Source organism: Corvus cornix, chromosome 4 (genome assembly GCF_000738735.6).
Source record: "Corvus cornix cornix isolate S_Up_H32 chromosome 4, ASM73873v5, whole genome shotgun sequence".
NCBI classification, from domain to species: Eukaryota; Metazoa; Chordata; class Aves; order Passeriformes; family Corvidae; genus Corvus; species Corvus cornix.
Genome location: NC_046334.1, coordinates 33,719,133 through 33,740,715, shown reverse-complemented (window position 1 = coordinate 33,740,715; position 21,583 = coordinate 33,719,133). Strand labels below are relative to the sequence as shown.

Genomic DNA, 21,583 nt, shown 5'->3' with positions numbered 1-21,583 from the left:
CCGCCAGGCACCGGCTATTTCCAGGTCGCGGGCAAAACATCTCCCATGGGATTTCCGTTTCCCCCGTTAAGTGACTGAAAGCTACTATAAAAACATAATAACGCGTTGCCTTTGGTTGCTTCGAAACAATGCGCTGATTGTGTTGCAACTTCACAAAAAGCTGCTGTAAACTCTCAAGGCAGTGGAGGGAGAGGGGAGAGACAGCACTCATCTTCTACATACCACCCCAGGGAAGAAAGAAAGAAAATTGCCGGCTCCACTTCTACTTAATTATCTGCATGTAAGGCCTAAGCCTTTGCAAATAGCGACGATCAGTAGGGAAACGGTATTTGTTTGCCCGCTGGTGCTAGGAAAACATGGGTGAGAAGTTAGTCTCACAGCATGCAAATTTGCAAGCTAAGCTTTTTACTGTTGTCATCATGCTCAGATCCACCAGAACAATAGAGTTTAAAACAATGATTGGTCCTGTTCTAAACACATACATGAATTAAAAGCTGAAAATGTAAACATGCAATTAGGGAAGAGGAAAGGGTATTTCTTAACTTGGTTCAGTTCCCTCAGCTAAGATCAAGTTGGTGTTCATATGTGTGCATCGGAATGTGTGTTTGAATATACAGACAATGGTACATAGCAAAGTGTTTTCTGTACATAAACATACTGTACACACACTGGTAGGGCCACAGCTACAGTATGAAAGGGGGGAGTCTGCTGTTTTAATCCCTACAATTAACAAATAAAACATGCAAACAATTCTACCTAATGCTAGAATTAAACATGCCACAACTTTAATATTGTGATTATCTGATAGAAATTATAATACACATAATATCACTTTTTCAGTAGAAAGATTTTGACAATCTGACTGGGGAAACACTGTTATCTATCAGATTAAAAGATTCCAGGTTATGAAATATACCTGGTTTCCAAAGACACATATTAATCTCTTGTGATATATTCATTTCCAAAGAAGCAGTAGAGGCCTAGAATGAGAGGGGGGGTTTATTCAGCCTTTTACGTCGAAATAATTATGGCTTGCCTTTGATGAATAGTATTGCCTTCTGATTTGTAGCTTTCTAAAACCCACTAAACTCAAATTCAAGCCTTCTAGTCAGTCTTCCTAGAAGTTTTCATCTGCTTACAACCAAAAGTAAATGTTAAAGATCTTCAGCAGTTCCAATTTAAAAGCCTACTTTGAACTCACTCAAACAATTTTCTTTGAGAGCTGAAATTCTCACAGATGTTTGAAATTCTCCCAGAGGTTTGCATAATGGGAGCATGGATAATATGAATGTTAGACAAGCCTGCAACGGCCATCTCCCATTTATCCAAAGTTTCTTTTACATGGTTTAGTGCCACCTATCCATTGCTCACTTTGCTAAATCACCACTTTAAGCAACATACTGTCAAGCCTAAAAATTGCCTCTGAGAAAATGACTAGTGTGGAGAATTCACTGTTAGTTATACTTCTTTTATGTATTTAAAACACCTATCTATTATATACTTCAAAGGAAAGAAAGAAGTTCACCTTTCTGCAGCAGTATGGTGAATATCACAGCTTGCATAACCCATAATAGTACATTAGTGAACAAATAGTCAGTAAAAGAGCTGTCTCTCTGCTACAAAGTCTCTCCTCAATCTGCTGGGCTAATTTTTCTTTAACTTTGCCCCACATATGGGCAACCTTTTACACAGAAGTTTTTGTAGGCCTGTTTGGCTGAGCAGAGAGGCTGCAAGCCCTGTAAATACCAATATAATCCTGTTGTGTCACACTGAGGGAGGGGAGGGCAAACAGTCAGTCAGGGGCAGCCAACCTGATTCTGTGCAGCAATGTACACCACGCTGATGGCTTGCTCCAAGGCTACAGGGTCCTTCACCGCTGCACAAATCAATTTTTTAAAAAATATTTTTATGCAATTAAAAGTGTACACGACTAAAAGTAAATTATGTATTTTTTAAAGCATATGGTCTATGTTCAGATATATGTATCTTATTTAACAAAGACTGACCTAAGCGGAAAATAAAGATCTATTTTTTTCTGAACCGTTATAAAAGCTTCCTATAAGTCATTTGTTCTTTAACCAAATAATTCTGGAAATCCTCACAAAAAATGCAAATTGTAAGTTGATATTTACATACATTCTCTGTAGGTGTCAGCATTGCTTTATATTGTTGTAGAGAACTGTATTTTTTTCTTCTCAAAGAAAGAAGACATGCAGACTTGTCATTTTCCACATGAAAGTCAACTTTTATGCTGCTAGTTTCTTTTACCACCTGTCAGACTAAAAGATTCACTACTATCTTGCATACATGCAACTGAAGTAAATGCACAGCAAAAACCTACATTGCTTCCTTACGCAGCGATTTTAAGTTTTTAAAGTTTTTTATTGTAGTTATTTTTCAAATAAATATCAACCGTAAAGATGTAAACACAAGGTCCATGTAACCTTTGCAAATGTTTCTCAAATGTTGCAAGAAGCAGCAGTTCAGTTATGCTAAATAAACTGTGAATCTACCTTCTTTACATAGACAGTAAACTGGACCCAAAAAAGCTTTTTCAATTTTCTACTGGAATTCTCAGAAAGCCACTACATGGCAAGTATTTTTTAATACTTTCATTCATAAACTTATCATACAAGAGAAAATCTACCACTGAGATCTGTTGATAATACATTATTGATATGAATTATCCATGCAGAAGAGAATTGTACTACCATACTAGAAGTGAATGACCTTGGGAGCCAAAGTAATAGTAATTGGATGAAAATTAATTGTACGAAGTGCAAGGTCATAAATAAAGTGCAACAACAACAATTGTTTCTGCAATCTCGGGCATAAAGAGTGATTGAAGAATGGTATTAATTAAATAGTCAAACAAAATTATTATCAACCTCCTATACCCATGAAAGGGAAACACAATCCAAACATCTGTGAGGCAAGATATTTTCAATTAAAAAAAAAGAAATATTGATGACATTATTACAAGCTCAAGTACATATGAACATGACTTGAAATGGTGCATATAATCCTGACCATTCTTTTTATCTAAGGAACGGAGAGCCTCTCTTCCAGGAGGCTATTAAGAGAGCACTTCAAAATCATTTGAAGGGATGTGTTAGCTTCCTATAGGAGTAGCGGAAAACAAATTAGCTACATAAGAAAAATATCAACACAAGGAAAAAAAGTCTAAAAACTGCTCAAGAATGACATTAAATCTGGTACAGAGAGTCTGACACCACCACCCGGAAGGAATAATAAAGGAAGAAATCCCATCTACTTTTCAAAGGGAGCTAAAAGAGAACATATGACCTGTCTGCTTGGTCTAAGAGTGTGCTGGAATCTGTGTACCAGGGAGGCCTGAGTAGCCCAATCTTTCATTTGCATTACAGGTTTGAACCTGGTGCTATGCCATTATCTATGGATAAAGTCAAGTGCTACTTACAGTCATTGATTGTGGGCAGTCTCATTTAGTCTAAGTGAAATGGAACAGATGAGAGTTTGTGGGTTTTTTGCAGTGGTAGTCTCGGAATCTATTTAGACTGGAATTCTCCTTCTCTACAAGTGAAAAGCACCTTGATTACAGAGACTTCTCAGCACTGGCTGGCTCACAACCAACATTTTTGAGTTAGGGCATTTAATTTAGATGAGGATTTCACATTGGGCATTTACTTAATTGCAAGTTTTACCTGTGTATTTCCGTAACACACGCCCTTTAGAAAAGGTTGCTTCTAAAGATTTGTTTACATATACCTTTTTGTCTTCTCTGCCCCCCTCCCACCATGTTTCTAATAAATTTGTCCATAAAACTGTAGAGCTACAGTGACTTATTTTTAGGTCATCTTAAAAGTACTTAGAAGCTCCTATTAATGGCACAGTAGAATGCTGAGTTTTCTATAACTCTGTGGCTTCAGAATCTTGTCTCTATCACAGATTTGCCCTTGGGCCACAGAATAAACAAAGAGAGTATTTATAGCCCTTCTCATACAAAGAGATTTGATCATTCAAAAAGAAGGCAATGAACTGTACAGTACTTTCTATATCCCCAGGCTAAGTACTAATATTAGTGTTAAGGAAAAGCTGATGTCACCCGATCTGTCACAGTATCTGCATTTGTACATCTCTGGGTAACAATGGGCCAAAAAGGTTAATTATTATTTTTGAATTAATTTATTTCAACACAGTCCCATTGTCATGACAGATTTAGAAATACTGGCCTCCACCTGAATTACATCAGATTGCTATAGTTGATACAGGATATAGGAAAAATCAAAGTAACACTTCTCAGAGTTCATCCAAAGAAAGTTTTAAGGAAACAGATGGCTCTGACTATTTGGAAATGGCCCATAGCTATTACTCTTAATAAGAGAAGCTGGAGATGAGGTAGACAATCTTTTTTTTTTTCAGGCTGTAATTTGATTCTAACATAAGGTTGAGAAGTTTATTGGAAGATTCAAAGCTTTTTTGTACTATAAGGCTGGAACTCAACAGAATAAGCTCTATGACTTAAACGGCCTTCTCAAAGTCATTCTCTACTCTCTAAATCCGATATCCTTGCTTTGGAGAAGTTTGATTTAATCTTACATCCTACAATGTGGCACACAGCAGAGATTTGCTTTATTGAGAATACCCCTGGCTGGAAGCCTCACTTACTCAGCTGGATTGACTCCTCTGTGGCTCAGGCTACTTGTGCTGCAGTGTCAGAGATATTCCTCTCTCCCTCTGTGCTGAGTACACACACTTCCATGCTCCCAATCACAGCCACACCCAGACCCTCCTCAGCCTTGGAATATTCTCATAAAGCTCAGTCTTTACTATCCTGAATTAAGGTTGATTGCTGTAGATAAAAACTTAAGTAAAAACATCCGATATAAGTCTATGATGCATAACTACTTTAAAAGCAAGATAACCTTTTACGACTTTAAAACATATTAGAATCCAGCAGAACCATCAAATTGATCTCACTTTTTGTTACCTTTCCTTTACTGTTGCTGCAAATCCAAAATCCAAATTCTTACTAAAAATAAAAAGAAAGGATTTAAACATTCAAATCCTTAAAACAAACTGCTAAAACGCAGAGTAAAGGCAAATTGGATAAATGCTCACATGCAAGGAAATATTTTTAGACTATTAATGTATTGCCATGTGTATTACATTTTGTCATGTAATAGGTGAAGAGAAAATGGGAGTATTTGTTAAGTGATCAATCACTTAGAAAATAAGAATAAAATTTTGGGCACCTCAGGTTGTTTTTCCACTGTAAAACAATAAAGTGATTTTCAGTTCAGTTACTTCAAAGCATGAGGACTAGAAACCAATATCTTAGAAAGGTAGAAATCCCCTTATGAGCTGTGACATAGAGGTCCAGTTTGTATTGCTGAAAGGGAAAGAGTTTGAAGAAGTCAGAGATAAGGAGGAAAAAATAATTTTTTGATCTTCTGATACTATGATTTGAAAATAAATCATATTCAAATTTTAGCAATAATTCATCTGAACAGACTGGAGCTTGCAGTCCAACTTTTAAGTGCAGTGTGGATCCTACTCTTCATTGACTAGGCCCTTCCTAAGTAAAACCTTGTTACACAGGAACAGAGGCCAACTGGACTACTTCTACTTTGTTCTAGAATGAAGAAAAATGAATTCTGACCATGTCATTGTAACATTGGCTAAATTGATGTCTAAAAGTAGGCATTGAAATGGAAAGGGTAATCACAGTGAGATACATGGAGAACAGACTAGATGCAAATTGAATGCTTGAAAGCTGGTACACCAGTTTCATTTTGGTTGCGATTTTAAAAGAATACCTTACAATAGAAAGAAACTAGACTATTTCAAAACTTGTAGAAGAAAACAAGTCCTTTGCAGAGACTTTGCAGCTACTGTAGATATAGATCTGAGTGTCAAAGATAAAAACATATTGTCATAATAAATTAGGAAACCTGTAATTAATATGTTTGGTAATTTGCAATAGTATTTCATATCCACATATACCAAAGACTCACTTACTCCTAGTGACTTTTTCTAGTTTTCTATTTAGCAGCTGACTAAATGTTAGATATGCATATACAGATAACTGTTATTAATACACCAAATAGCTATAATGACTGTGAATATGGTGTATTGAAAGTACAAGATACATTTATACAGCTCCCTTGAAAAACAACTTTTTATGTGATTGCACACGACATTTTCCCTAAAGTCCAAGAATGAATACTAATCACTGGATTCAACACTTTGTTTCATATTGGTAGTACAAAATATGGACCCATGCCCTCAGATTTCTCAGGAAATTAGGTGTTTTGCATTTTCTCTCCCAAAACAGTACCTCACAGGATCTTTTTGGCAAAGACAGTGACAGAAACTCATTCTCCAGGGCAACATACAGTTTCCTCAGCTACAAGACCATCCTTTCTTTTCTTGACATCCCAACTCATTCGAAACACATATCCCAACTTCCTCAACAAAACTGAGATGAGTCTTGCAAACAACAGACTCTTTCACTGTGTTGTGCTGATTCATTCCAAGCACTGTTCATCCTGCACACTGAATGAGGCATTCCTGTGGGAAAACAAAGGATGAGATCATGTAATTAAAGACTATGTCATAATGTACACAGGGATTGAACTATAATGGCCTCAACAGTCTTAATTCTATTTCTTAACTCTTGAATGATTAAGAGGTTTTTGTTTTCTAAATCAATAGTTATGAGCAAAGACATTTAAAAATAACCAAAAACTCCAAACAAAAAAAATAACCACATGGAACCATACCAACTACTGCTTTATGGTATGCAAGGAGAATTACCAGTGGATCCAACTGGAGTGGAAAACAGCAACACTGCTTCTTTTGTTGAACATTCTATTCTTAATTTGCCTATCCATTAAGGTTTATATGTTTTCCAGAGATGTTTCAATTTTAATGAAATTCTGGCAGATTATTTTCAGCTCCTGCCTTCTGATTCCCACCAGGTCACAGGCTTGCCTTCTCTAGAAGGATGCTGATGAATCTACTAATATTCCCCAGGCCTACCTGACCAATACAGAGACCCTACAGACCTTGCTCTCTGTCATTTCTATTCTGAGTGCTCTGTCAAGCTGGACACAGAATGGTCATTCCATTCTGAAGGAAATTCAACTTTTTGTAGGGATTCTAATTTAAAACCATTAAGTTTCTGAATCTCTCCTAAAATGGATGTCATTCTCACCATTCAAAGAGAGCTGGATCTTTTGCAAGCCCTAACAGCCATCCCACAGCAAGAGATTATTTTGAAAAATCATCCCTCCTCCCTGAAATTCTAGATCTGGAAGGCACTTGGTTTTGAAGCTGCAGAGAAACAGATTTCAGATGCTCACGCCTCATGCTTTCTGTCTCAGCACACCAGTCCTCCAGTGCTTAGTGCTGCCAGGCAGCAGCAAAGGCAGCACTGGTCAGCAAGGGGGCCAGTCCAAGGGCCCAGGCCAATCCCAGCACAGTCCTGGTACAGTCCCACAGCACAACACCATGGGCACAAAAGGGCGCTGGAAGCAGGGCCCATCCAGGTGCTCCAGTAGGGAGCAGATGGAGACAAGGCTTGAGTTAAGGCTGCAGCACAAAGCAGAAGGGATAGAGCTAAGCAACAGACTACCTGCAATGCAAGTCCAAGGTCCAGCAGGGAAGCAGGGATAGAAAGACAGACGGATAGACACAGCACAGCTCTAGAAGGGACTGGAGGCTCAGGTCTGAGCTTTAATGGAGCCCCAGGGCCTGTAGGCAGAGGGTTTGTGGGTGGGGGTCCCAGGTGAGGCTGCTCAAGGACCCTAATATCTATTAGTGCACTCAGAGCATGAGGAATGTTATATTCAGCGCTGGGGTTAAAACTAGGAATAGAAGGGTCTTCAGAGCCTCAGCATGTTCAGTAGTTTATAGCCACCAGAAGAGGGTGTAAGCTTCTATGAATCATTGCTATTTGTTCTTTTTTTCCCGTATTCATTTGGGGCTTTGTGGCTAATACTGCTTATTTAAAGGCTTTACTCTTCCTCTCTTTCTTTAGTAATATTTTGACTTATATTGGCTTCATTTGTTTGAAGCCGTATCCTTCCTTTCTCTGTTCGTTTTGTTTGTCTCCTTTGTTCATATTTTATGTTCATTGAAATGTAAACTTCTGGGGACTGCAATGTTGAACGAGTTCCTCAACTCTAGTTGAACTCATTAATGTTGGGAACAGGAGTCAATGGATCATAAAGGATGTAGAAACTTCTGTTCCTCACTCCTGGAGGTTTTTCCATCATATGTGCTTGGAACTCCACTTCCAAGAACCATTTCTAAGTTTTTCTAGGGTGAAGAACAAGTAGTGAGTAGCACAGCAAGACAACTAAGCCGTGTGGCGCTGATGGTGAAAAAATGTTCCATAATCGGTTGAATCTTAGGGCATATTAGGGTGCTGTTTCATGAATTTTGCCAGAGTACCCTTTTTTAAGATTTTACCCCAGAAAGCACCATCCTATACTGGATAATTTCTGACACAAAAGGTAGCATTTCATAGTCTCAGTTGTGTTTTGTTTCCTTCTCTCTGTTTAAGAACCAAAAACTGCCAGCAAAGCAGACAGGAAACTCTCAGTGTAAAAGAACATCACAGGGCTTATTGATGCCAGGCAACACTGGACTTCAGATGCACTGAGCAGTACAGACACATTGTGAGAATCAGTTACACCAAAAATCTGTGTTTACCTGTTATAACAAGAAATTGCACTCAGCAATAGAGTTGATACACATCATCTTAGAGTAATGGGTACAGCACCAGGGTACTCTGCTGACTTCAGCCTTGCTCTTACTGGCTGATCTCCCCAGTACAGTCGGATGCAGTCATGAACTAGTTCACTCACTCTCTGACCAAGCATCACACAAGATTTTGTTGTCCCAAAATTCTTCAGAGATTCAGAAGCTGACCCTCTCAACCTCTCTATGAAGCACATCCAAGCATGATTTACAAGCTTAGACACGGTTCCCTGCTAACATGGTCTAAATGCTTTATAGACCACAGAGTGAACAAAGTGGTGTCACGACTTATGTGCTTGTACTTGGACAGCTATCCAAATGCTAGAAAATCCAACCTTAATTAAGTTGTTAAAACAAGCTGTTAGAGATGCAGGATTTGACTGCTTATATAAAATAAATTATGCTGGTTAGATAAGTATGCTTATCACAGCATTTTTACATATCTTCATTATTCCAGTGGACTGTTTCCAATCTAGTAACATATTTCTATATATTGTCACTAAAGCCCAAGATACAGAGCAAAGTACTCTGGGCTTTCTAAGTGAGAATATGATGAAAATTCATAAATATGCAGTTAGTAATTCATTCAGCCAGTGCTAAATGAAACCCTTTATACAGACTTTTCAAAAACATTCAGCATGTGAGGTGAGTTCATTAATGTGGTGTAGCAGATTGGGAGCAGCCAAGATTTGGCCTAGAGCAAGAATGATCATCTTCGTCACTGCTGGTTTTACTAAAAGATCCTTCTGATGATACAAAGTAGAAATAAAACATCTAAAGAACAGCCATTTTCCTGGACTTATTTCTGGTGCACAGGCTGTTCTTGGGAGAATTTTGAAGTAACTAAACTATAATTCTAGTTAGAAAGCACTCACACAGACTCAAATAAAATACAATACTGAAGCAGCTCAAACATTTAATTATGCATAAAGCAGAGAATATATTTTGATGATGAATAAATCAGAATTAAATGGGGTGGAGGGTTTGGAAGAAAGTAAAATTTCCTTGTTACTAGCAGTTCCAGAAAAGGGCCATGAATATGATCAGAGGACAGGAGCACACACCTCTCCTGTGAAGAAAAGCTGAGAGACATGGAGTTGCTTAGCCTGGAGAAGAAAAGGCTCATGGAGCTTTCATGACAGATGGAGACTTTTTACCAGGGCCTGCAGTGATAACACAAGGGGCAAGAGTTTTAAACTGAAAGAAAGTATATTTAGATCGGTTGTAAGGATGGAATTTTTTACAGTGGAGGTGGTGAGGCACTGGAACACGCTGCCCAGAGAAGTTGTGGATGCCCCACCCACCCCTGGAAGTGTCCAAGGCCAGGTTGGATGGGACTCTGAGCAACTGGTCTAGTGGAAGCTGTCCCTGTCCATGGCAGGGAGGATTGGAACAAGGTGATCTTTAAGGGCACTTCCTACCCCAACTGTTCTGTGATTTTCAGATTCTACTCTCTTGACTTATCTTTAAACATGAGATTTTATATTATGGTCATGCTTGTTTATATATACTTTGACAATTACAAAAACATTTAATTTACCACTTCAATTAATCTTACGCATTTAAATTAATTAAACCATTTTCTTTACTATTAATATATTTTAAATGTACACAAATTATAAGCTCTGCCTGAAGTCAATCAGTACTTAGCAAATGTTTATATAAATTCTGAAATGTAACTCTGGGATATACACAGTGCACATTTGAGTTATAGAAAATTCTAGTATGTAAGAACAGAATAGATCAAATTATGTTTTAGATATCAAAATGTAGTCTGCCAAATATAAATAGCAACAAGCAACTGACTTTTAACTAAAATGTAGCAATTGCTTTGTGTTCAGGTACTGAGTTTGAACTGCTAAGAGAGCTTTAGCAAGACAACAAAAAGGCAGGATTTAAACAAACCTTCACCAGTTTTCATGGTTGTGTTTTGATGCAAAATCCATGTTAGAATAAAAAATAAACAGCATTATATTCCATTTTACATGATAAAAGACTTGAAAAAAAAGCAGTATCCTAGCAACTAGACAGCAGAACTTTTCAGTGCAAACACCTCAACCCTTCACTGTGTCAAGCCATGAAAAGAGAATAATAAAATTCCAAACTTGCAATAAATCCTAACATCAAACATGAAAATAAAATAGCTCAATAACACATAGTAGATCTGAGCTCATTTTTTTTCCTGGCAGAAGTATATGCTGAGACAACTTCCATAATACAGTTCCATGACTGATAAGGCCAGATAGTTTTGCATTCTTGTTTATTTAGGTCTCTAACTGTGAATCTCTAAAACCCTACTGTATCAGGTTTCTTTTGATGACTCTTATTTCATATCCAACAACTATCTTTTGCTGGACTTGTTCCTCCTATTTAACACAATCTGTCAAAAGCCCTGGTTGTGGTCCTCTCCTCAATCTGCTTTACCCTAAAACAACACAAACTGTCATTAATACATGAGGATACTTGATAAGTATCAGGGAGTACAGATCCTTGGAACATCTAAAGAAAGTGCCAGAAGTGGGCCACATGTCACAAACCAATAAACTACAAAGCCATTTTATAAAGCCAGCTGTATAATAAAAGTACATTCATTTAATGTCTCTTCCATGTTTCAAAGTACTTACTGTCCTGATCAAATGAAACCCTATTTCTAGCTTTATCATATACTATTGATGCCTGTTTCTAGAAGACCATCAAAATTGCTGTTAGCTCTGCAAACACTACCAATACTTTTTTTGGGTATTGTATGACATGCACTCATACGGCTATTATTTCAGGTACCTCCTGTCTTGGTTTTATAAGACGGAGAACAATAAAGTGATTTGGATAAAGAGGCAGACACCAGGATGTATTTCATCTGCACAGTAATCAACAGCAGCCAGAGCTCACAAGGAAAACATGGATTGAGATTTTTTCCTCTCTTTGGTTTGAGCATGGGTGAAGACCTGAATGTGCTGACCATCCTTTCCAGCAAATGACATGCTGCAACGTGTGCACTATTTCCAGTAAATTCAAAACTCCTCACTGACCCATTGTATAAAACAGAATACCACAGAAGAAGTTAACTATAAACATATTGGTGCCTTTGCATGAAAAGGGCACATGGATTGAGGGGGAGGGCAGGCTGAGGGAGAGAATCTGGGGAGGCCAAGGCCCAGCTCCGCCAGTATTCGTGTCAGGCAATGTCTTGCAAATGACCATGAGAAGGAAGGAGGGTTTAGCTTCTAGATGAGTTTCTAGTTCAAATATCAGTGGCTATCCAGCCAAAACCCCTCTGTTGGGCCTTCTGCTCTACATGCTGGGACTTGGGCAGAGGTTAGTCAGGGAGAAGGCTCACCAGCGCGTCCGGAAGTGGCTCTGGCTGTATCTGAGAGCCAAAGGTTACTCGCAGCTCACATTCTCAGTCACACTGACTTGGAAAAAGGCCCCTCTCTCCCAGTAGGATATTGCAACCATCAGGTTATCAGGCAGTTTCCATTCCTCTGCACACAGCTACTCCACAGTGATTTGAAAAGTACATTTACAACAAGAGAAAGAGAAATATACTACATAAAATTAATAACCTAGGCAAAATTGGTAAAGAAAATTGAGAACATCAAGAAAGTATGTGTATTTGGCAATGACTAAAGCAAAAATAAAATGTTTACTAGTGCAGGTAATTGAAAAGGCTTATTCTGTGCACTGCTGTTTTCTATCTTGAAAGAAGGATAAGATACTCCATCTTTAAGGGAGACTAAACTTTTTCAGCGGACTAGTTACTACAGAATATGTAAAAAAACCTTATGCTATCTACAGTTAAATATTGTTAAATTCCACATAGGACTCCCAGAAGAGAATCTGAGGGGATTTCAACTGATTATTTTTATTTTCTGACTGAGACTCAATAACTTGAGTCAACGTCAGAAAAATTGGAGCAGTACCAATATTCTTGTGCTCTTATTCAAAAGGTCATACAAGATGAGCTAGGGAACAGAAGGACAAATGGTCTGACGTCAATCCAAACACACAGAACTGAAAGAGATAAGATGCTTCATTTTTATAAGGTATTATTCATACTATAACACAGCTATAGGATCATTCCTTCCATCAGCCTGATATCTTCCCAAGAGATCTGCATTTCAAAATGCCTGGCAGGCCCAGGCTTAAGGCAGTTGCCTGGAAGATGGGAAAACTTTCTCTTACCAGGCTGAGAGAGGAATGGGGGCCCTTTTCATGTACCCCAAGTAGGCATGCTATCACTTAGGCATACAGGAGAACCACCTCTTGCTTGAGCATCTCAAGCCAGCTTTCTTACGTGTGCAGTCAAAACAGTTTGGATGTTTCAGAAAATTTCATTATAACTGAAAATATTTTCCATATTGGATCCAAGTTATGAGTTTGGATATATGAATAATAACTGATAACACCTATTTCAGAAAACCCAGCCCTAAAATTGATCAGCAAAGGTTCTTGCCATCACTATGTGTTTTCTCATTTAAAGTAACTGCTAAGAAAATTTTAATATGAAAAGGTTCAAGTCCTTCCACATCTAAACCGCGCAGTCGGTCTGTCCATCTCACCTTCAGGCAGCTGTAGCATTGTTTAGTTACAGCACATCCTGCTTCCACACTCATCAGCCATGTATAAATAAAGCCATTTATGAGTGTGTCTGCACACATAGGTACACTACACACACCACCACTGCTTCCCTCTGCTACCTTATTCTTTGCCTTCCTTAGCAAATACAAGCAATGCAAGTACAGGTGCTTGGCAATCTAATTTAAGTAATTGGGTTTTTTTGGAATTACACTAATTACATTACAGCTTTTCAATCTCATGTTACAGTAACACTATATTGAAATATATTGCAAATTAAATTATTGCTATTTATTTAATTCACGAAGTTCCAGACTGGCAGAGCACATAACAGAAGTGATCCAGGTTCAAAACCTAATTATGGGAAATGTTTTGAAAATTGAAAGTTAGTTAAATATTTTTAAGTAACTCTATCACCTTGTTTATCCCGTTAACCTAAAAGAATCACTTAATTACCCTGGAAAAAAGTAAAAGGCAAATTTTCTGGGAAAAAAAAAGTCCCAGTAGCACTAATATCTGTGTCATGTCAAAATAAACTACATTTAACATTGACCAGTAGTTAATGTTATAGATGTGAAACTGTCCAGAAGTTCAGATCCATAGTGTTTGCATTAATTCTATATAGAGCTGTCACAAGTCTGAAACTTGGGCTTCAGCTTTTGAGCTGAACAAGGTGTTTAAATGAATTTTCATAAGCCTCTAGGCTCTCAATTTGCCTTGAAATCAAAGAAACGTAGGGACATATCTAAACTTTGGGTGTATTTGGCCCTTTGTTGCATTTTTTAAAACACAAGGGCAGCATTTTTATAAGCACTTAGATAAGTCAGAATTATAAATTCCATTACTTTAAACCCAGATGGGAACCAAAACATGGTTTCTTTGCTTGAAAGGTCTTTCTATTCAAAGTAATTTCTGATTACAAGAACAAATCCTGCTGTTGGACTATAAGGTCATTGGTCTTTTATTTCAATTTATGCCTTTTAACTATAAGGATCTGGACCTTTTCTTCTAGTGGAAACAAAACCTTTGTGTAAATTTGTGTACATGAATACTATTACAATCACCAAAGTACTATACCTTATTTATGATCAAAACCAGTAGAAATAATAATAAAAAGTTACTTTATTTAAAACACACCTGAAAAAGTAATTCCAAGAGCTTTTTATTGTCTCGTTAAAGTAATGATTTTCAGCCACTCTGTGTACATGAACCCTAGAAAACAGACAGAATTTCTTAATGAAAAATGTAGTATAAGGAAAGCAGACTGCTACCTATGTATGGACAATGTGAGATTTTGAGTCTCCCGTTTTAGGTCTCTCTTCAGCTACGTTTTCTCACTGCTTCCTGAAAGAAAAGCTGTCTAGTGCCACCAGAAAGCAATGCCAAATAACTTTGCTTTCCCTACCTCATAAGCACTTCCCTCGGGGTGCAATTGTGCAGTCAATGCACCCAAAAGCAAAGCTACACCTGCAGACAGCTCCTACCACTGAGAACTGGAACAGCAGTGGTGACTTTTGGTTTCTAGTCCCTGTAGGAGCTATGCCACTGGTACCTGGCAGCCTCCTTGGATCAAAGCATAATTAGAAGTATCTCCAAGAAAAAAGAATTTTAAAACAGCCCAACTCCTATTTCTATCATTCCATATGGCTTACTATTCTCCAGAATCTTGGGAAACACTGCAATTGCTCTGTGTTACATCCCCTGGGTTCTACATTCATATCTCATATCTGCCCCATCAGCAAGAACAGCAGAGTCATAATTCCTATTTGCAGCCCCCTATCCTCACTGTCTCTTTCCCTCTCTCCAGAGAGCCCATTTAATAGTGCAGAGCTCCTTTGATCTCTGTATTCCCAGCTTGAACAAAACAGCTGTGTAACTTTGCAACTGCATCTCCTGTTCCTCCAATGCGGCTCACCACAACACTCCAAGAACTCATCCACACCATTTTCCTGCCCCTCTTCCGAACATGGCTAGTCAGAGAAAATCAATATGCAATACAGAATCACTTATAAGCTCATATACCATTACCACTTCCCCCATAATCAATCCCAGAAGCAAAAGTCATGAAACTCTGAGACAGAACAGTGTGCAGAACCAGTTGTTCAAACCTCAGCTTCACTTTATATTAATGAGGCTTTCTGGCTTTGTTAACTTTGGCTGTAAAAGAACATAGTTATAAAAGAGCCTCTGAAATGTCCAGCCAGTGCCAAGGCTTTGCCCCTGTGTGTAAAACCTTTATCACATGTATATATTTCATAAAGATATGTCATGCACACAATGATAAAGGTGGACATACAATAAGAGAGCAGGGTCTTTGGCATAGCTTTAAGTAAACCCTCACATAGCTTGAAGAAGTCAGCGGGTGGTAGCTCTAAATGACTGACATCTATGATCATCTGTTTAAAATGTCTTTGGTAGGGAAGGATAAGAAAGAAAAGACTTGATGAGTATAGTGTCCTGCATTTGTTTGTTATTTGGAAGAAAAATACCAGAAGTAAAAGACTCATCTTCTGATCAACAGGTTGAAAATTTGTTTGCTACTTTGGGAAAAAGTAAAACAAGAAAATAAAAAAAAAAAGACCAGTTGCTGTATATCACCAATTTGCTCTTTCTCTTTCAGACATCAGAATATTATTATTTTTGTGTGAATGGAGTTTAATCATCACGACAACGTTAAGGTCTAGAAAGTAGTACGCATGCAAAATTTGTGAACATGTATATAATACAAACAGGATATTTATACATTGCTTCTAAACCATAAAATAAAAGTCCACTTTTGATAAATATCCCTGTCTCCTACAGTCATTTATTTCCTACAAGAATTGTTTACTTTAAGTTCACTGTAAACCTCAAAAAACCAGAGACAAGAGTTGCAATCTCTTCTGATTAAAATAATATTATTTTTAAAATGTTTTTTCTCCAAAGGAAAGATAAACAGTTTCCCAAATGAATTCCTCCCCTCCTACCAGCATCATGTACTAACTCCCATGGAGAATTAAACTCAGTACCTTCAGAACAGATGGCAAAGGCCTTATCTGCTTTCCTACCACAGCAGGAGGCAATATAGGTTTGCCTGATAATGCACTCACAATGAGAAAGAGGTTTATTGACCCCTCTCAATATATCTAGATCCACCAAACAAATGCTTTTTAAATTTAATCTACAGGTTTTGACTTTTGCAAGTTAATTTACAAAACCTTGCCAAGCATTAAACCTCAGATTCTAAAGAAACTGTTTTCATTTTAGTGCAATTCCAGCTGTACATTTTTTCAAATCTCTGGCACATTTTATTCTCTGTCTTTAATGAAAAGACAGTTAATTTTCAGCATTGATTTTAATAGCTTCAGTGTTCATTTTCTATGTATTTCACATCTTCCTTCCACATTTGTTCTGAAATTATACCATAGTTTTGACACTGCTTTGGCCTGTGCTATATAATGAGCTCATAGTGGTTTAGCAGATGAGTAAGTTCAGTTCTGACACCACACGAGCCCAACAGCTCCTTTTGCTCCATCCAATTGACAGCTGCCCACCTACAAAAGTCTTAAAGCAAAAAAAAAAAATTGAAATATTTCCTGCAAACTATGAAAAATATGTAGATATTAGACCAAAACCAGCTGCTCTCCTGAAGTCCTTTTCCTTTTCAACTAAGCAATCTAAACCTAATTAATGCTCAATTCCTGAATGTTTCAGCTTTTATTTGAATGCAACAGTCCCAAAACTTGGCACTGTGTTGCATATTATTGTATTAGTCAAGGTCATATTAAAAATTATTTTTAATTTTTAGTGATTTGCAAAGGGAAAAAAATTAAGTTTAGGGTGATCTTTAAACTGATGCCTTGAGAGGCCTCCTAGAAACAGAGACTAGACCAGAGTAAAGGATTAAAATAGGTATTTACTTGAAAGGCCTTCAAAGGTACACCCTGGGGAGCCTGAAGCTATTCTCAAAATGGACCCCAAGATGGACAACAGGTCACAAGTTCTTCACACCTTTATAGGCTTGGTTCATTTGCATAGCAAGGTTAATTCTCCAATTAAAGCTTCAGTTTTGCCCTCAGCTTACCCACCCTTAGCGGCTCTTTGGTTTATACTCTTTTGGCCTAGGACAGTCTTGGTGTCCTTGAAGAGCAGACCCAGAGAGGCTTTGTTATGTCTGCCTAGCATGAGAGAGCAGAAATTAACAGGCTACAAGAAATTTTCAGAGCTACACACTAAGCAGTACAGAATTTGAAAAATACGAAAGTTAAAACCTAAGGCATCAAAATCAGAACAAAAGGAAAAAATTGATGAAATTGTTTTGAAGTCTGAGGGAGTGAAAAACAGTGCCTGATGGCAGCCGATCTGATGGCCATTGGGGTGGTGCAAGATATGTTGATGGGCTCCCTTATGGTTTCTTCTAAAAAAGGTATTTATTTACATGGTTTTCTTTTTTCCTAGGATCCTTGTTGGAGCTCACAGAGAACCAGAAAGACCTACACCTTCTTTACCGGGAGAAGAAAAAGAAAGACAAAATAAATTATTGAAATATTGACTCACTAATACTTCTAAACCCAGTATTTTTGCTGTTTGGATTACAGCAATAGGGGCTGAGTTTTACAAGGCTTGTTCTAACTCACACATGCTCTTTCCCAGAATGGTAACTACAACGGGACCATTCAGCTGTTTACCAACAAATGAACAAAACTTGTAGCAATGTACACAAATAGGTAAGAATGATTGTGATTATAATCTCCCCATATAAACATTGCCTTTGCATCAAAATAATTCTGTCATTAGCTGGAAAGAGATGAAGGTCTTCTTTACCTATAGAAATACTATTGTTCTACTTATGACCTAAATGGCTCAGAGTTCCCTGCAGCTACCCTGACTCCGTAGAAAAATCATACCCGTGTCTTCTTCCTACACTGCTGTTGTACTGACATATTCCTGCAGCAAGGAGCCCAGCCTTTGTTACATGCAATGGAATCCTCACGACTTACACAGTCAGTGAGATTTCACACTTCATTAGAGGCTAACACACACACTTACACAAGGGTAAAGGCTGAGCAAGGCATTGTAGTACCAAAATCTAAAGCATGTCTTAAAAGAGGTTTCTGGACGTTCCCTTAATCAAAGTGTTCAATGCTCAGGCATTCTTTGGAATCAGCAAATTAATTCTAGAGTTGATTAATATGGTTTTGTCCTGGTGTTTTCTTCAGTGCAGCACAGAGATGCCCAAAAACTTTTAACTAAATACCTTGAAAATACTAAGCAGTTTAGCAAAATATCTTTAGGCAGCTGTTGCAGTCATCTACCTCTAGAAAACTTAGTGTTTCCACATTACCCAAACACCTTGATTAGGCTGAGCAAAGGCATCTGGAAAACAGTTAGCAAAGCTGCTGAGAAAAGGAGGCTTTCAGCCCACATCTTACATAATTGCTTCTGGGAGAATATTTTCCACTGTTTGGTGCCTGGGTGCAATCTGTGATGAAAGTAATAAGAAAGGGAAAGGAAAAGTGGACAAAAAGGGGAAAGAAAGGTAGAAGTTGAAATGGTATCATAAACAGCACCCTACCACATTATTAGTTTTTCAAATATTTTTTAGAATATCTGTGATTATTTATAATGAATAAGTTAACTTGGGAAATGAATTAGCATAGACTACCTACATGGTGCATCTAGGATAAGCATAGTTATTTTTAGTTAAGATGTAATTTTTATATCTCACTATTTGGATGAATGTCCTCTTTGGTCTTTGAATTAGTGTTTGGCCCACCCTAAATACTACGAGTACTTTCCTCTTTGTGGAGCTTCTATTGTGTTCTTCCACAATAGAAAGGAAATGGGGGAAGAAAGAGAAAGAAGGCTGGCCACAAGGCTGACCACAATGAGACTGGCCATGCTTTCAGCTGGGACACTAACACTTAGAGATAGAAAACTTCTTGGCATGATTATTTCCCCTTACATAATTTCAACATGGAAGTTCCTGAAGGTATCTCTTGTAGACCTATTAGAGGCAGTGATTTTAAGAAAAAAAGAGAAAATATTTCACAAGTAACGAATCCCTACTTTCAAAGCATGCATGCACGTTCAGTATCAGAACAGTCAGGCAACTCTTTAAAATCTTCAACAATATTTTATAATACTCCTTAATTTTTAGCCCAGCATGCAGACATTTTGTTTGACATTTCCAAATCCGGGTTCTGTCTTTTCCTACCTCCAGCAGAGAAGAGCCTTAAGACATACTTGCTTTTCCCTCTGAACATTATTTCCCACTTCTTTTAAACATTAAGAAATTGTCTTCAATTATAAAGGTTCTGTAATACAGATGAAAAAGTCCCATTAGAAAATGGTGCAGAATTGAAGGCAAAATGAGTCTTCAGCTCTCTCAAAACTAAGCATTCATCCTCATTGGTTTTTTTCCTTATGATCAGAAACCAGCACAGGAAATCATCCACAGGTAATATATGCTCCTTGCATCTAAATTAAACTTGCCTACTCTTTTCATCTTTTCTAAATGCAGCAAAACTTTTACCAGAAAACCTGTTCAGTAAATACAACGGTAAATATTCCTACAGCTCTGGAACATGAACATCTTCACTGCCCTGCCTGGCAAGGGGTGCACTAGGGCCTGCAGGGGTACAGCCTGACACGAGAGACCAGAGTCAGACAGTCAAGAGCACCAGAGCAGGAAATAGCCTTTTTACAACTCATTGTTATCTCCCCACCGGCTTCTTCCAGGCAAAACAAGCAAATGAGCTACTTCAGGATTAGATCTGGGAGCACAGTGCAAGTAAAATTGTATCGCTGGTAACTGAGTTTTCCTCAGAAACATGTTCGAGGATGACAAGGAAGAAAAAGGAGGCACATTGAGGCCAAGCACCAGTTTTGAACAGTTGCAGAGCTGACACCACAATATCCTCAAGGAGAAAATGGATTAGGCAGGAGGCTCTTCAGCATGCAGCAACAGACCAGCTCTGTCTGCAATAAAGAGCATCCACATGGCTAAGAAATGAAAATTATTATAATGACAAATACATATTCCCTTTCACCTATGGGCATAGTAAAGGACAGCAAAAAATGAGAAGGTTTATATTCATTTTATAGTTTTAAAAAGTTATTTTACAAGTCCGTGTAACTGGAGGATACTAATACTGTGTGTGTAAAAGCATCTAGAATATAATTAAAACTAGTACTAATTACTGTATAAATTGTGATCCTATCCTTATGACTGTATGAGTAAAACGTTTATAGTCATTCTTGAAGGCACTCTGTATCATAAACATTTCTCTTCCTTATCCACAAATTTTACAGATATATCAGTTTTGCATATTAAATTTGAGAACTTTATAAATAAAGAGAAACTGCATTAAATCAGTAACATGCCAAATATCAATATGTCATTTTGATTATTTCATGCTCAGTAAGTACAATATCTCTAGACCTTATAGTGTTTATTAAAGGTACTTTTACTTCAAAAGGGATTCTCTTCCTTCCCTTTATCTACTTACATTATCAAAATGCCATGAATTCAATAAAATTGACCTTTAATAGATAAGTCTTATTAATCTAAAAACCTCAGAATCTGCTCATCTGTAAGGTATTTTTGGAAAATAAGAGGCTTCAGCAGAGCCTGGCATAACTATCATCTGGGAAGCTACTCCTTTTGTATGTTCCATTCTTTTAATAGAGAATAAATAAAATGTATCAAGCTAGCAGTGGCTGAATGGAACAGATGAAACATCTGCCTTTGTGACAGAATTGTATTTTTAGAACTTGTGTCTTCAGCATTGTTTTCTGTGACCACAACAGACTTGGCTGAAAAAGGGAGAAGGATATGGGTTGATCACCTCTAGGACGACCAGCAGCTAGGCCAGCCAACAAACCCCTTGGGGCCCTTGCTATATCTTTTAATTAGAAGGACACCAGGACACTCTGTGGCATGGTTACTACTTTTTCTCCTCTTCTAAGAATAGCAGTGAGGAGACTTATTTTAGGGACCCAGTGCCATAGAAATCAAAGACAAAGCAAAAACTTGATTTCCTTTTTCTGTCTTACTTTGTTTTCATGTGGACCACTGTGTGTGTTCAAGTATCTGAGAATGCCTGGAGATATAAAGAATAGTAAATTTTTTTCTTATCACAGTATCTTTTCCTGTCAGGCGAAGGTGAAAACTCAGCTCCAATCAAGTTCTAAGAGAGAACAGAACATCATGGGTCTACAACAGATACCATTTTTCTCTCATAGCCCCTGCTCCATGTATTAGAGAGCTCCCCATAGA

General features: G+C 37.7%; 1 long non-coding RNA gene across 4 annotated transcripts in view; it reads left to right on the top strand.

Annotated features, from left to right (window-relative positions):
- The window catches only part of LOC104690532, a 30,113-nt gene extending 9,421 nt beyond the window's left edge, over positions 1–20,692 (top strand). For all 4 annotated transcript variants that reach the window (XR_005601745.1, XR_002046069.3, XR_002046068.3 and 1 more), the window contains one exon: positions 17,761–20,692. This is a non-coding gene — a long non-coding RNA (uncharacterized LOC104690532). The remainder of the gene's footprint in view (positions 1–17,760) is intronic.
- Positions 20,693–21,583: the final 891 nt, after the last annotated feature.